We start from the raw sequence: 15,779 nt of genomic DNA, 5'->3' as shown, positions 1-15,779 counted from the left end.
GCAATTTACAGACACCTCGAAGGAGGTGGTAACTAATTTGCAAAGGTGAAAGAGCCCCCTTGAAGTGCCCTTACCTTTGTAAATGTAAAAAAAAGGTTCGTTGAACAGTAGGCAATGGTCCAGGGGATCACTGCCAACTCTCAAGGAAACTTTTTTTCCATACATATATTCATTGACATTTTTTAATGAGGTTCAATGATTCAGTACCACAGTAAGAAAGAATTAAAGTGTAACCATAGAATAGCACATATACTTCAGTATTTGTAGAAGATCTTATACATTACATGACTCCAATCAGTAGTCTAAACAACGTTCCAATGCAGGCATAACATACGGCCGGTGCACCATTTCCATTGGTTAAAATATAAAAGGCGGTAGTAGTGTCTGACGGATCGCACCTCAGAAAAAATATATAATCAGACTGGGCAATGCTAAATATTTTTAACTTCCCTGGTCACTATTAACAATAGAACAATTGGTTGTGGTGCCTCTAAGGGTAAGAGATGTACCCTACTACCTTGGGTGCATAAATAAACAGGTCCTGCCAACAGTTACTGTGCGATACAGTATAGCATGATAATACCCCGGCACTCTAAAAGTAATATCCCTTCTCATGTAAAACCTTTATAAGTTGACTTCACCAGATTGTATCACCAATACGTCACAGGCAAAAAACAGAGATAGTTTTATGCAAAAGACGATCCCTTTAATTTGAACAAATATTCTGAAAACATTACGATTTCAGTCAAGACTGTAAAGACCCCTATTACAAAGAACACATAGATGGGAAAACCTTTTGTAAGGAAGATTAAAGGCTACACAGTCTTGATCAAGATGCACGAGAACAGCCGACACGTGTTTTGTCACATCCAGTGACTTCCTCAAGGCTTTCTAGAAAAGATTATTTCATGTGGCAGCAGCCGATCCTGTTTCTTCATATATTTGGCCAGACGCGACTACGATACGACACTTAACGGTGTTTTTCTTATTTATTCCAAAAGCGACTTCGACCTATGTCATAGATTAGAGTTCCAGAGATCAACCTATCAAGTAATTCTGAAAGCTTCTATCGTGGGTCCTAAATGTATCAGTCTTTCGGATTCCACGACTATGGTTTGTTTTCAAAGCGTGTTATTTCTTTAGAAGCCCAAAGACAAATTCCAAAGTGTGCTTGTCCCTGTGCATTTGTCGTGGTTCCGATATCAGGTATTGAAAGGTACAAGTAGCCTTAAAAGTCTCTTAGTGGGACAGCAACCATGTTCAGATTCAGAACGGGCTATATTAGGCCCCGCATGACAGGTTCAGTGATTCGGCGGCATGGGCTTCCAAGTTCGCATCTGGCAGGCCGACTTCTCACAGTGAACTCAACAAAATGTAATCAATTCAGGGTTCCACATTTTGTGGGCAGTAGAAGAAGGCATAATCCCTATCTGTTGGGTGGAGGAGTTTCCAAGGCTGAATGAGTCTATGGTCCTTTATGAAGTCATGCACAATACCTTGGTAGGTGTCATGATGTAGAACTGGCCAGCCGGAACGGCCCAGTATTGGGTCCAGGGCAAAGTTCCAGTACACTTCATTACTAGCAGTTGTTTGCCTGTTTCTGTTATGAATATGTTCAGTCTTGAAAGGAAGACCTTCTGCTACTCTGATGGTGCATCGATTGAGCCCATCACACAGGTGTGGGTTTGGAACATCAGACGTGCAGACACATAGTAATCCAGAGGATTTGCCTATTCCTTACAAACTGTGGCAGCAAAGCATTTATGCAAAAGAATTGCCACACCACCTTTCCTGTATGGAAATGAGGAAGCAATTGAGGATGATGTGGAAGGGTCCATGTCTGAGGCAGTGATTACTCTCCCAACCTAGGGGGGGATTTACTAACAAGTCACACAATGCAACGCAGAAAGACAACTTGCTGTGCTGTGTGACAGGGAGAGGACAGGAATGTGCCATGTCTACTGAGATACGATGCATCCCTGTGTAGGCGCACTGGGTGCAGCCTAGGGCCAACACAGGCACCCTTGGCTGTGGTGCAAAGGGACCTGCTTTACAGGAAGGATTTTTGTTGTGCAGGAAGGGACACCTTTCTGAACAAAAACAAGCCTCTGAGGCTTTGCCCTCTTTCTCTGTGTGCTGCAGAATACAGCACATGTAGAAAGAGGAAAAACAAGGAGAAATAAACATATTTCTCCTCATTATGTCTCATCTGTGAAAGTGTAGCTTTCTTTTTTACTCATTCCTAGGTTTACTAGTCTTAGTAAATCTGGGATTGTGCAAAAATCAATGGGTGGGTACATGGGAACACCCACGCTCAACCCATGAAATGCTTTCCCAGTGCAGATTACTGTGTGGCTTAGTACATCTCATCGAAAACTTGCATTGCCTTGCACTGCCTTGCATGATGCAGTGCAAGGGCTTCATAAATCTGTCCCCAGTCGCTTTGCAGCCTGTCCATTTCCTTTAAAGACATTTGTCTCTCGGATTAGCGCAATTTCTGGATTTTTATATCCTAGAAATGACAATATTGTCTTGCGCCATACATAGCCGGAGGTGCCATGAACATTAAGAAACAAGACTCACAGAGGCTTCACCGTTTGCCCCACCATCATCTCACAATTGGAGGGGTTCAGGATGCTTGGAACAGTGCAAGACTCCAGCACAGTAACCACAGCCCTTCAGTCCGGGTTGAAGTGATCAAATAGTATCATAGTCCAATATGGCCATCGGAGATTTCTTAAAGCCTCTGGTAGTGGCGAGAGCTAAAATATCAGAGAGGTGTCTATCGGATTAAGTTCACTCACAGGGGTGGTTGGCAGACTATTAGACAGTGTGTCGAGTCAAACCAATCCCAATGCAGCACCACACCCCAATACTGCAGTGTCCATTGAAGCCCTGCTGCATGTCTGCAGTCAGTGAAGAGTGCAGGGGTCGGATTACCATGGGGGAGTATTCCATGGTACCAACAACACCGCAGAGCCGGTTGCGGGAAAGATTGAGGATCACCAAACAGCTGGTATGTGTACCTGGTCTTAAAAGGTGTTCTTGCACGTTAAACCAATTCAAAATGGCCATCATCTGGGTTCCGTGGTCTCTGGGTGATGCTCTGGTGGGAGGGTTTAGCGTGACTGTGTTTCAAAAGAGGGCGAGTGGGAGGCAGAGGAATCAGAAACAGTGAATTGGTGACTGAAAGACCCCGTTAACCAGCACATGGGAGTGAGTGCTACCGGTAGGTCACCATATTGGGAGCTGCACTGGGCCTTGAAAGTCCTTGCACCAAGAGCAGCATTCCATGATAGCAGTTCATGGCAATGTGTCACCACGCAGATTCAGCCTGCAGGTCAATTAGATGGTTTCAACTGACATGGGGCAGAATTTTAATTCTGCAAACAGAAATGGAGAATTTGGGTGACTCTGTGTTACTCTTGTAATGCAGAGTTCCCATAAACATCCACCAAGCGTAGCAGAATTTTTATCCCATTCAAGCAACAAGATGACAATGGGTACAACACAAGGCTTTAGAATGAGATGGCGAGCAGAAGCAAGATTTTGGCATTCCCTAGTGTGATTTCCAGTCGCTAGGAGGACATCCGGCAAGATTTTACTAAGGCGGTCGCGGTCAGAGGGCTGCTTTCCAAGTAGATTTTCTGCTGGAGCAGCAGCAAAATCAGCTCGAAAATAGTTTTTCAAGTAGATATTCTACCCAAACGGATGGTTCAGGTAATTTCTTTCAGCTCAAAATGCATTTTTTTAATAAATTGTCATTTTTTTAAATTTGTTTTTTTTAATAAGAAGGTCTTGGACAACGAGGCAGCATCTGTGAGGCCTGCACAAATAACATGACTACATTTGTACTTCACTGGGAACCAAACACCCAATTGTAGCGCCTGACTCTCAGAGGGTAGCGTTGCAGAGCTGTCTGAGGCTTACTCAAGGGAGGTGGTGAGGGCTAGTAATCGCCATTTGCTGGTGCGCAAAAATAACACTCAAATAATTGACTGTCCAGTCTGTACTTTGCTTCATAAAAGTAAGAGTACATTTATTAAACACACACACTGCTCAATACTATGCACCAATTTACAAATATACATAAGCTGTTGAAATTACTTTGTGACATTGCATAACATTTCCACCCCTCCCGTGGGGTCTAGTACCACCACTCCCATGTATGCACATCATCTTGCCCCCAATGCAATTAGTTGAACATACCCTGGAGCGTGGGCCCTGCGCACTGGCACCATCTCAGTGGCGACCCACCCCATTACCTCAACAAGCATTAAAAATGGGTACACCTGCCTTGGTGACACATAACCCTGACTGAGCATCTCCTCCTGACCATAAAGTATGCACCTCGATATCTTAAGGGCTAGCGGTCTGGGGTCTTCACCTAAGTGCAGCAGCAAGAATACATGTTTAAGCACCAATTTAGAATGATAGTACTCATAACATTTGGGTATCATTAAAGTGCATTGCAATTACAGTCCCTAAAGGCATCACTGATGAAATCACCTGGATTATGCATATACAGCCAGACACCCTAGCAGGAATGTCTGACAACATAACCCCACTTTGCTTATGACATCACCCTATATCATTACTTCACATTACACATGTGACCTTCAGTCCCTCTAAAAGAAATACCATTGTAAAAGCATTTCTGGTGCAATTACACCTATTCCCCTCTAGGGGATGCCCTTCTCAAGACATCCCCAACTCAGTCCTTCACTCCTGGATGCTCTTTTCAAATCATCCTCAACTGTAGAATTTAAGTTCCAGCCCAGAAGATATTTAATGCAGACTGAGACCTTGAGGGGCTATTCCTTTTAAATCCCCCGGGAAACTTAGGGTGGGACTTTTCTTTGTGCTGGGGGAGACTGCGCTCCTCCAGCAGTTCCCCCAGCACCTTTGCACTCAGATGGTGGTGACCCCGTCCTCCTGGGGCCACCACGAGCAGAGAAAAAGCTGTTTTTTCCTTGCAGGCCGGTCCAGGCCTGCAAGGCATTATGGGCGATTCCTCCTTTTCAGTGAATAATAGATGAGCGGGGAGAGCCGCACTGGCGGTGTTCCTGGGCCTCGTTGGGGGGCCCCGTCCCACCTGGACCCCCAGGTAAGCGTAACGGCTCGGGGAGCCCACCCCCGGCCGATCGGCGGACTTTCAGGGGCCGGACCCCGCGATGCCCCAACACTGCTTCTGGGGTCCCGGTTCCACCCAGGACCCCCGCCTGCCTTCTTTGGTGGAGGGCAGCCTGGGGAGCCCAACCCTGGCTGCTCCCGCTGGCTCCCTGTGCGGCCAGCACTCTCGCGTGCTGCCGCGGGAGCCAGCACAGCCATTCTGGTCTGCCCAGTAAGACGTGCAGGCTCTTGCTGGCTCCTCCAGCCCTCAGGGTAATGCGACTGCACTCCCCCGCCTCTATCCGCATTGGGGCCCCGGGACCAGCCCTCCCCGGCTTGCGCTTCTTCACTGGGGGCCAGGGTGGGCTCCTGGCACCCCGTAGGGGTGAATCTTCACGGGGAACATGACGGCACTCCCCGGCTTTGCTTCGGGCCTGGGGATGGGTTCCCTGGCCCCCTCTGGTCACCTTCACGGGGGGAGCACGACTGTGCCCCCCCGGCTTGACTTCTCCTTGGGGCCAGCCCCCGGGACCTGACCCACCCCAGGGGCATTTCTGAGACTGGCAGAGGAGCCCCACACGCCTCGTCGTCGGTCTTCTTAGGGGTCAAAGGCCGCCTACCTCCCGGGGCCATATCTCAGCCCCTGGGGGTCCGATCTGCCCCATTTTCGCGTCTTCTTGCTCCTGGTGGCATCCCCCAGCCACTGGGAGCACTCTCCTGCGCCCTCCCGGTCTCCAAGAGGGTGCATTCTGCAGGGAGCAGTCTTCACTGGCTGTCCTCCTGGGTCTCTCTTCTCCCTGCGCAGAGGCCCCTGCTTCTGCACACCAGTTGTGGGCTCTTCTTCTGGCACTGTTAGGGCCCTTGGGGACAGCCAGGGGGTATCTCCTTCCAACTGCCCATTGCCAGGCTCCAGCACCTTCCGCCTCAGCAGACCACACCCCAGAAAGAGCTCCTCTTCCTATCCAAGCACTTTTTAAATGTTGAGTAGGGGGCTGGCAGGAAGTCTCTGTTGGTCCTATCAAACAGCGACACATCACTTCCCTGCCCCTGATCCCTCCTTCTTGTCCAGCCTCTGGGTTTGTTCAAAATGGTGGCATCCAGTGTCTCCGGCCACATGGCCTCAGAAACCCAACTCCTTCCCCCCTCACTACCTTCCCTCCTTGGTGCAGCCTGGTGCCTGGCCCCCAGTGACAGTTGCTAATGGATGAGTCTGTAGCCCCACCCATCTTCTCTTCATGGAGAGGAGGCCTTAGCTTGTGGAAGAAAGGTTATCAATCCATCCAGCTGAGGTCAACCCTCAGCCTGGGTCTGGTCATGGCTGGCTCAGAGAAATAAGACAGTTCTGTATGACCCAAAAGCAGTACAAATATGACTTTGGACTCTGCCGAATACTTCTTTTCACATCCACTACAGTGGACTTTAGTGAGTGTCTGCAATCTGTATGCCTTATGGAAGTTACCCTAGCCTATGGGTTCCACCTCCCCATAGGGGAATAATGAAGTGAAAAACACAGTAAAACACACTGACTTTCCCTGGCATGTTTCTTTCCAGTGTATCATGTAACCAGCCCGGTGTCCCTTTCTCCAGCTGCTGAGCAGTGACCTGGTCAAGCCAGGAGGACACCAGTAAAATCCCCATGCAGTCTCTTACATCCTGAGTTCACTGTGGGTGAGTCCCACTTATGAGGCTCCCCCACAGTAAAAGCTCAACAATTAGGTGTTCTAAAAGCAAAGAATCTGGGCGGCCCATTGTGTCAGAACCATCTTCTAACAGAAGGAATTACCACAGAGACTCCAACTTCCTCTTCCTGTCCAGAAGGCTTCTCACACTGCTTTGTCTATCCCTTGGTCACTTTTCATTTGAATTTATAGTGATAGGATCACTCTTTGTCTGCAATCTTTGCTGCATATATATACTATTGGATTTGTAGGCTTTTTTTGAAACATCAAGGGGCATATTATCAAGCATGGCGTTAAAATTATCGCCGCTTTAGCCGCTAAAGTGGCGATAATGGGCTTGATAATATGCTCTATGGAATTCCAATTGAAGCCCATGTTAGATGTGAAGGACATCTAACTTGAGCTTCAATTGGAATTCCATAGAGCATATTATCAAGCCCATTATCACCCTTTTAGCGGCAGTTTTCTGCCGCTAAAGCGCCGATAATTTTATCGCCTGTCTTGATAATATGGCCCCAAGTATGTTAAAGAACTATTGGAGAAGTCTGTTGTCTGATAGAGGGCATGCAGCTGTTTGTTTTTTTACATTTTCATTTTTTCTTACATTTTTAAATTTGATTGCAGATGGCTGGAGTTGCAGTAGGGCCCTGTTGTGCATTAACTTTTTTTTGTCTTTCTAGGGGAAAAGGTTTGCACACTTTTGGGAGGACTGGGGCCCTGATTTTAAAATAATGTTCTCCATTTCCCTGTGTTTTATTTGTGAATTTTGCACTATTTTGCTCATTTTATTGTCTGGGGCCTAGTCTGCCCATGGGCCATGGCCAGCAAGCACTAGGCCTTGCGTGTATTTTAAAAACATTTTTCTGTGCTATATTTTTTTTTAAAACATTGATTAACTAAAAATACACACAGAAATGTAAACTAAGCACACAGGGAAAGTCAAAAAGCAATAAAAAGTACAAATATAGAAAAGAAATTGGGATCAGAATGGGGAGGACTGGGTTGGATGGGGCCCAGGAGCAGGAAAACAAGAAGAGGGAAAGCTAGGCCGGAGAAGGCTGGATACAAAAAAATGGCCACACGTTTGCTCACTGCATGGTGCCATTTGCTCTGATTTTTCAGCACGGAATGCACTACCTGTGATGAAATCGGAGCATGAAAAGTGTTGCCATCTATTTTCTGCCCATTACCAGAACTCTGTGGAATCTCACTGAGTTTTTATGTAAGTCTGTGTGAATGCATGGAGTGAAATTCCACAAGTTCCACCCAGGCCTAGTTTCCACTCCTGCCATGGTCTGATGTCTGTGCTCCGGATCAGCTGCTGGAGTGCAGCATCCACAGCATGCAAGTAGGTGTCCGCCGCAGTCGCTGGGCCAGTTACGTCACTCCCCTGCCTTCCCCACAGGATTCCATTCAATCTTGGCCATTTGGTACCCCCATTCATCGTTGTTTTATCCTGTAGATGGCACAGCACTGGCAGAGCAATTTAAAGGCCGCCCATCTTCGGCGAGGTCAAACTCTAAAGAAGACGGTCCGCATTTAAAGAAATGAGTTAACTGAAAATCAATCACAGACAGTATGGCCTGCTGACTCTTGCAAATCATGATCCAAGTGAATGTAGCTAATCAAAGGGAATGCCAATTTGAGACCTACCTAATGAATATTAATATTATTTAAGAAGTTAGATTGTGACTCAATTTGATTCTGTTTTCTATCAACCTACCTAATGGTACATAGGTCGGTCCATAAAATTATTTACTGCTCACAAAATACTGGTTATAAATTGCAACCAGCATTTTGTGAGCAGTAGCAGTGCATTTGGCCTTTGATTTGTAAAATCTTCTTAGTTGGATAACACAACTTTTAATAATGAGCAGCAGAGCAGGAATAAACTGAACAGCGCAAATAGCAACAAAAGCAACTAAAGCAACAACAGCATTACCAAGCAGCACAAGTTTCATAATTATCTGCAGAGGTGGTGTTATTGTGAAACACAAGTGCCAGAGGTTAGTACCACAATGTGCATAATTGGACAGTAGACGTGACATTATCTGATAGCACAAGTAAGATGATTGGTTAACACAACTGGCAAAAGTGAGCTTTCGGTTTGATATGGATGGAGAGCACAGTTGCCATTTGGGGACAACAGAACTGGTTCGAATTAATTGGCTCAATTTAACTGCACAACTTTAGATGAGCTTTGATAATAATATTTGAATGAGCAGCACAGCAGCGTACCACTGGAATAACTGAATGCACAAGTGACATTATTTAGCAGCATGGCTGGGGATGCATTACACAGAGTGCCCTGGCACATTTGCCTGCTTTGTGCGCCCAGGGGCATATTGGTATTACAGAAGAGGCCGCAGACGCTTGTCCAGCCCCTTCTGTAATACTGTAAGTGCACATGTAGCACCAGCACTATCTCAAGAGGGCATTCCCTCATTTGCATCTGCACCCGCACCATATTACTGACACGGGGGCAGAGGCAAACATGCCTTTAACCTCTTCAGTGCCCATGACGAGATAGTCACGGTTGCGCTGTGCCCATGACGAGACTATCTCGTCATGAACCCCACCCACTAGTGCAACGCCCGGCACAGGAGGGGAAAAGGGCGTGGCACTGAAGGGGTTAAGAAGTGCTAAAAAAAAGTGGAACTCCATAAGGCAGCCCTCTGGAGGGAAGACAGACATCCCCTTGCAGGCACAAATAGTCACTCAAAGCACTCGCCTGCAAACTGGATCTATCTCATGTAGGCGGGGGCCGCCTGCGCAGTGAAACACAGAGTGACTTCGAAGCAGACCCTTCGCATTTTACTTGAATGTGCTGCCCTCAGGGCAGCACTAGTTCGCAGTTGCTATGGGGGCAATACATTCAGTATATTAGGGCACACTTTCCCTGTTTGCGCCCGGCACACCTGTTTAAAGGTACACCATGGTGCCAACAGAGAAAGAGTGCCATATATGTAATATTGGCTTCTTTATTTGTATTTTCTATCACTTATGTATGTATATTACAGAGCTATATATGTGTCCCCGTGGAAACTTAAAAAAACTTGTCTTCCGGGAAGCTAACACAAACTGTGAATTTCGATTCTCCTGTCCTCTAGCCAAATTGATTGGCAGATCAACAAGAGATTGAAGCTGGGGGTCCAGGGGAGTGTCCTCTGATTGGACGGAGCTAGTCCATTAGTAGGGAAAAGGATTATTATTTATTATTTTTACTTATCACATAATGACATGATGAAAATAAGTGCAATTAATTCTGAAATAGATTGTATAAGTATAGTAGACCTTAAAATGAAATACATATAAAACTACTGGATTTGGAATATACTAAAAAATAAAAATAGATGTGTTTTGCCTTTACTTATACTCTGACCTGTGTCAATATGAGAAAAATAAATAAAAGAGCAACATAGCTAGACACCATAGATAGAAAGAGAAATATGATAAGGAAAAGCAAACATGTAATTACATATAAAGGAAAATTAGACCAGAGAAAAAAAAACAAGGGAAAAGAGAGCGCTATGCACCGTCTGACAAAAATACAGATTCAACTTCAATAAAAACAATCTAATTTCTCAGCCTTATGAAATATTAATGTACCTGTTCCAGCCATGAATTAAACAACCAAACACACAGAAGTCTGGGCCAGCTAAAATGAACAATTATATTATATCCTACATTAAGGTTATTCATAAGGGGTCAAACTTATGAACCTATTCTGATTTAAAAGCCTAATTTCTAAGTGAATCAAACAATAGCAACTTTAACTATAGCTATCAGAATAACCAAAATTAACAATACCTTCTGTGTGGATGGCTCAGGCGATATCTAGGTATGTTAAAGATAGGGAAACTAAAAATGTTACAAGAAAAATTAGGAGCTGTTAGCACCTTTTAGTCTGCAGAATTTTACAAGGAATTTTCAATGCAGTCAATATTTACGATACAGTCAGTGACACTTTTGAGACGCCTGAGCCAGATCAAAAGGCATGTCATTATCAGTGTTCATATCACAGGTCAACCAGAGACGAGAGAATATTTGCAGGTAATTTCCTGTCCTTTTTGGACCATAGGGATTGGGGAACAACAACTGGTCAAGAAGAGTAGACTTGGGTAGTCATAAGTCTGAAATCCCACTTGCAGTTAATCTGTTGTTTTTCTAATGAGGGAACCGAGCTGTACAGGCAGCTCAACCAGTGTCAGACAGGTGTACTTGATGGGCTGAAGGCGGATGTAGACTGCAAAGCAGACATGGATGAAACTATTAAAGGAGCGCTGAGATGCAGAACCCAGATGCTGAGCTAAAGACATGAACAGACAAAATATGGGATGGAATGAACCCAACTGACACAGTATGTGACTCCTTTTGCACTCCTGCCAATGGTCTCACTGGTGGCGGCAACCTCTTTGTTCAGACATATAGGCCCTGGACTACACTCTAGTAGGCTGCAAGGGACAATCGGTAGTCATTTTTGGTTTCGATTACCATTGGAGAGATGGCGATTTCCAGGGCTAGGGCTCAATTGAAACTCTGACTACAAGTGACAGGCATTTGTATAGGCTGCTTTCAAAGCTGTGCCTTCACGTTCCTATTCATGTCTAGGAATCTGCTACACTGTGCTGTGAAACCCTATAGCGCAGTCTCCAGGCCTCATGCATGCCACCAAAACACACCACTCGTAGGTGACACCTCCACCAACACCGGTCTTCATCCAAGAACAACTAACTGAATAGCTACTATAGTACTCTAACAACATCAAATTGAATCAGGGGACTCGCCAAGAGGTTTGAAAATGCTGTATAAATACTACAAGACAATACAGTATCAAACAGTCCTCCATGATCCTTAAAATCCACACCAAAAAAAGACAATGTAAAGATAACATATCAGTAGCCCCAGTCATTAAATCAAACAAATAGGACTACGTTCACTCTGGAGTTCACCCGTGTGACAACCTACCAGAAGAGAAGGCAGCTTTACATGGCACACATACAGACGTGAGATACTAGGAGGAGTGGGAAAGCTGATGGGAGTCATAAGGCAGGTATTTTGACATAGATAGTGCCTAAACAAGGATAATATCAAACCTTACTACAGATGCCAAGATCCCCCACAACATTTAAGAACAGAGTGCTTCGGTCAACAAAGGAAAAACTGGTATTCACATTATGACGCTATGCACATGGCGCCCTCTTGAGGACTCTGAAGACTTGCTCTGTAGTTCACATCCTGTAAGTGAGACAAGCCAAACGTACTTAAGCACTAGGTGAAGTCCTATCACCTTTCCTGTATATCTTGGGAGGCACGTTAAGCACAGCACAACTTTGGGGGTGCAACTGGGTTGCCCCTTGATGTATCTGCCATTGAAAGCACACTCTATACTGCATAATCTTCACAGATGTTTGATCATAGATAACAGCTGTGAAAGAAATAAAATGCTGAACTTCCATTGAAACCCTTAGCCAGACCTATTACTGCATCCTCCATATGCTGTCCTGGGTTGAAGCATGCCACTGCCATCCTCGACATTAGTAGAGTTCTTAGTTGGATCCGGAAATATTGCAATTGTGACATGTTATATCAAATGTGGGCTGCAGTGTGTTTTTAGACCACATTCATATTTGACAAAAATATTTGGTTCCATGGAGCACCACACTAGTCAGGTGGCGTTTAAAACCCTGCAGTGACATGGAAAGGAAAAGTGCCTGTGCCATATGTATTACTAAGTCACCCCTAATGAGTGTCTTAAAAGACAATAGCGCTGGGTTTTTAATATATAAAAAGTGACACACTATCTATTTAAAACTATATGCCATCTCAATGACAAAATGTTGAAAACTATTTTCATTGAGTAGGTGTTTAATATCTTTAATATCTATCTTCGCCTGGTGAAATACTAGCAAACTGATTCAGAGTTAGTTCGCACTGAGTTTTAAAACTCTAATTTCAGTGATGAAACAGGATGTGTGTTAACTCTAGTGGAAATGTGACTTTATAAAACTTTACTTTATGCTGCTTCAACAAAAACTGGCTTAGAACTACTTTTCCCACTCAACTCACCTCCAGAGGTCCATTTAACAGTCCTGGCAGAGTTGATGAACTTGTTCTCCCCTGGGCCCAGAAAAACGGGGGTGTTGTAAAAAACTGGCAACTTAACAAGGATTAGCCAGTTGGGGAGAAGACAATAGCAACTGGCAAAATAAAGGATGGCCTCAGCATAACCTCTTTTGACTTGGTGATGTGTGGAATATTGACTATCAATAGTGCTGATCACTCAGTTTATGAAACATGTTTGAGGTACGACAGCGAGGTTTGTGCATATACATCGCATGAACATATCTTCTTATCCTTGAGCTTTAGTATGATCAGAAGCAACAGTTTCTGATCTGATCTCCATATTATTAGACAATGTGCCTGAGGAATATGTTAACACTATGGCTACACCCATGGCATTTCCCTCTTGAAACAAGCTGACATCAATTAGCACTATCATCATGTGCATGCAGGAGACTATCCCTGTGTGTGTACACCAGAGATGCATCAGAACAAGTGCACTTTCGTGGAAAACACATGCACACATAGTAATGCTATTGCAAGCTCTATGTGACCGTAAACCCTAGCATTTTCCTCTTGTACAGAAACTGTGAGTTGGAGAATGGCGATTCACACAGCAACTATGCAGTAGGAGCTTGCAGTGCTAGATACCTCCACAGGACCTGACCTGCTTCCTAAGACAGGGGTATTATTAGTTAAGCCCAGTTATCTCTAAGGGATTTTGATGTATAGCTTACAATGGTCACTATGGAATAATCTCTTTCACCCTTTTATTCAAGCACTGGTCACCTTTGTGCATGTAAGAATAGGCACATAGTTTATTCCAAGTGACTACTCACGTTATCCACCGGAGTAAGAGCTGGATAGTGCCTTGGCTTCCACCCTCCAAGGGTGGTGTTCTGTTCAAGCTGAGGAAAACCCCTACGGATGTCCATGGAAACACCAACGTGGAATGAGCAGCAAAGCGAGTGATGATACCATGAACGCGCTATCTTCTCCTAACTGCACGCTGCTGCTGCCTCTGGTAAGTTCATGCCACAGATGTCATAGGGAGATGTTTTCCTTTGTACTTTTCAAGTGTTGTTTGTCATCTGGGTCTTTGATTCATAGGTATAGAACATTTTCATCTTGTCAATCTTGGTATGAAGACCACTATGACATTTATGACATCTGACAAAATTTCACAGCTTGCCTGATCTGAGCCTACTTCACGTTATCACAATTTGGTAAGCTTGCGGCATTTGTCGTAGCAGGTGATTTTTGATGGAGGTTTTAGCCTCTTGAGCACACTGTATGTGCCACTCTTTCTCTTGTGACAAAACATTGTGCTCTGTGCAACCAGTGTTTCTAAGATATAACCTTTTCTGAAAATAAAATGTGTGGTTTTGCTGTTGCTGAAGAACAATGCTTTTGGGTGAATACTGTCTTCCGAAAAGAAATAGAATATTAACAGCTTCCAAGGGTTGCATGCTTTTTGTTCCCATTCAAGCTCTGATAACAAACACATTGGTATCCTATGGCTGGAGTTAACCTATGCTGGGGCATATCAACAAGCAGGCGATAAAAAATTATCGCCGCTTTTGCGGCCGTTTTCGGTTGAAAAGCGGCGATAATTTTATACCCTAATCAGCAAGGTCACGCTAACGCGTGAAAACTTGCTTTAGCGTGGGGATTTCTAACGCCCAGCTTTGCATCTCTAATGAGATGCAAAGTGGGCGTTCCTGACCAGACATGATAGGAGAAATGTCACTAAGCGACATTTCTCCTATCATCAAGCCCCACGCTATGAAGCATAGCGTCAGGAAAAGTAGCGATAACACCTGTTATCGCTACTTTCCTAACACCTGCTTCAAGACTGACTTAGCCGTGATATCCTATGGAAGGTGGATATCATGGCTAAGTTTGTGAGTCCTTATCAACTAGCTAACGTGAGATTATCGCTGGGTTTCCAGCGATAATCTCACGTTAGCCAGTTAGCGCTAGGATTTTTATCGCCGATGAGATAAGCGTTGCTAATAGCACGCTATCTCAGCGATAAAAATCGGCGCTAGCCAGCGATAATTATCCGAGCGCTAAGTGCGCTCAGCGATAATTATCGCCAGTTGTTGTTGATATGCCCCGCTGTTTTTAATTTCCATCATAACTACATGTAGTCATAACAGTCAGGGACATCTTAAGGGTTTTGAGGACCCAGGGCCAAACGTATTTCGGGGGCTCCTGTTCAGACAGGTTTGAATGTATGATCCAGTTTCAGCTCTTTCATGTATTCTTTGGCCGTGTAACTGACAGTGCAGAGGCACACCTGTCCAAAATCTTTATATGTCTACATCTAATATTCAGGGATAGTGAAGTTTGTTTTCAATATTGTAACACAGCAGCAGCTCACAACTATTACTGCAAATAATCTATGCGACACCTTCCTATTTCCCATATGTGAGGTCATGTTTTGATCGAAAAAAAACTTTTTATGGATGATCCATTAAACATGAAACACATTTTTGTGCAAAATGTCTTTAGATAAATTCTCACCCACCACCCACATTAAAAGTAAATTAAAGGAGAATGGTATTTTAAGCCATCTGTTCAAAGAATTATTCAAAGTCATCAGGGCAAGACTCTCTGCAGAACAGAGCCGGATCTATCACCCGCCCCCCTGGAAAAGCGGGGGCCCTGGGCCAGAGATGATAACAGTTGTGTTCAAATACATGAAAACAGACTTTGTATTTGTACCGTAACCAGTTCTTATCAAAATACTTATTAAAGTCACTTGAAATTGCAGTCTTTCCCTAGAGCTTCAACGATGACGCCTCTATATACAGTAGTCAAAGGGTTCGGACAGAAAACACAATTTCTTTTTAGTTTCCTTGCATTCTTTGAGCGTTATTGTGTGCTACATTTTGGGTGCTGGGCTGTCTCTGCTCCCTG

This window comes from Triturus cristatus, chromosome 8, assembly GCF_964204655.1.
Source record: "Triturus cristatus chromosome 8, aTriCri1.1, whole genome shotgun sequence".
NCBI lineage: Eukaryota > Metazoa > Chordata > Amphibia > Caudata > Salamandridae > Triturus > Triturus cristatus.
Note: the sequence above shows the minus strand (reverse complement) of the source record.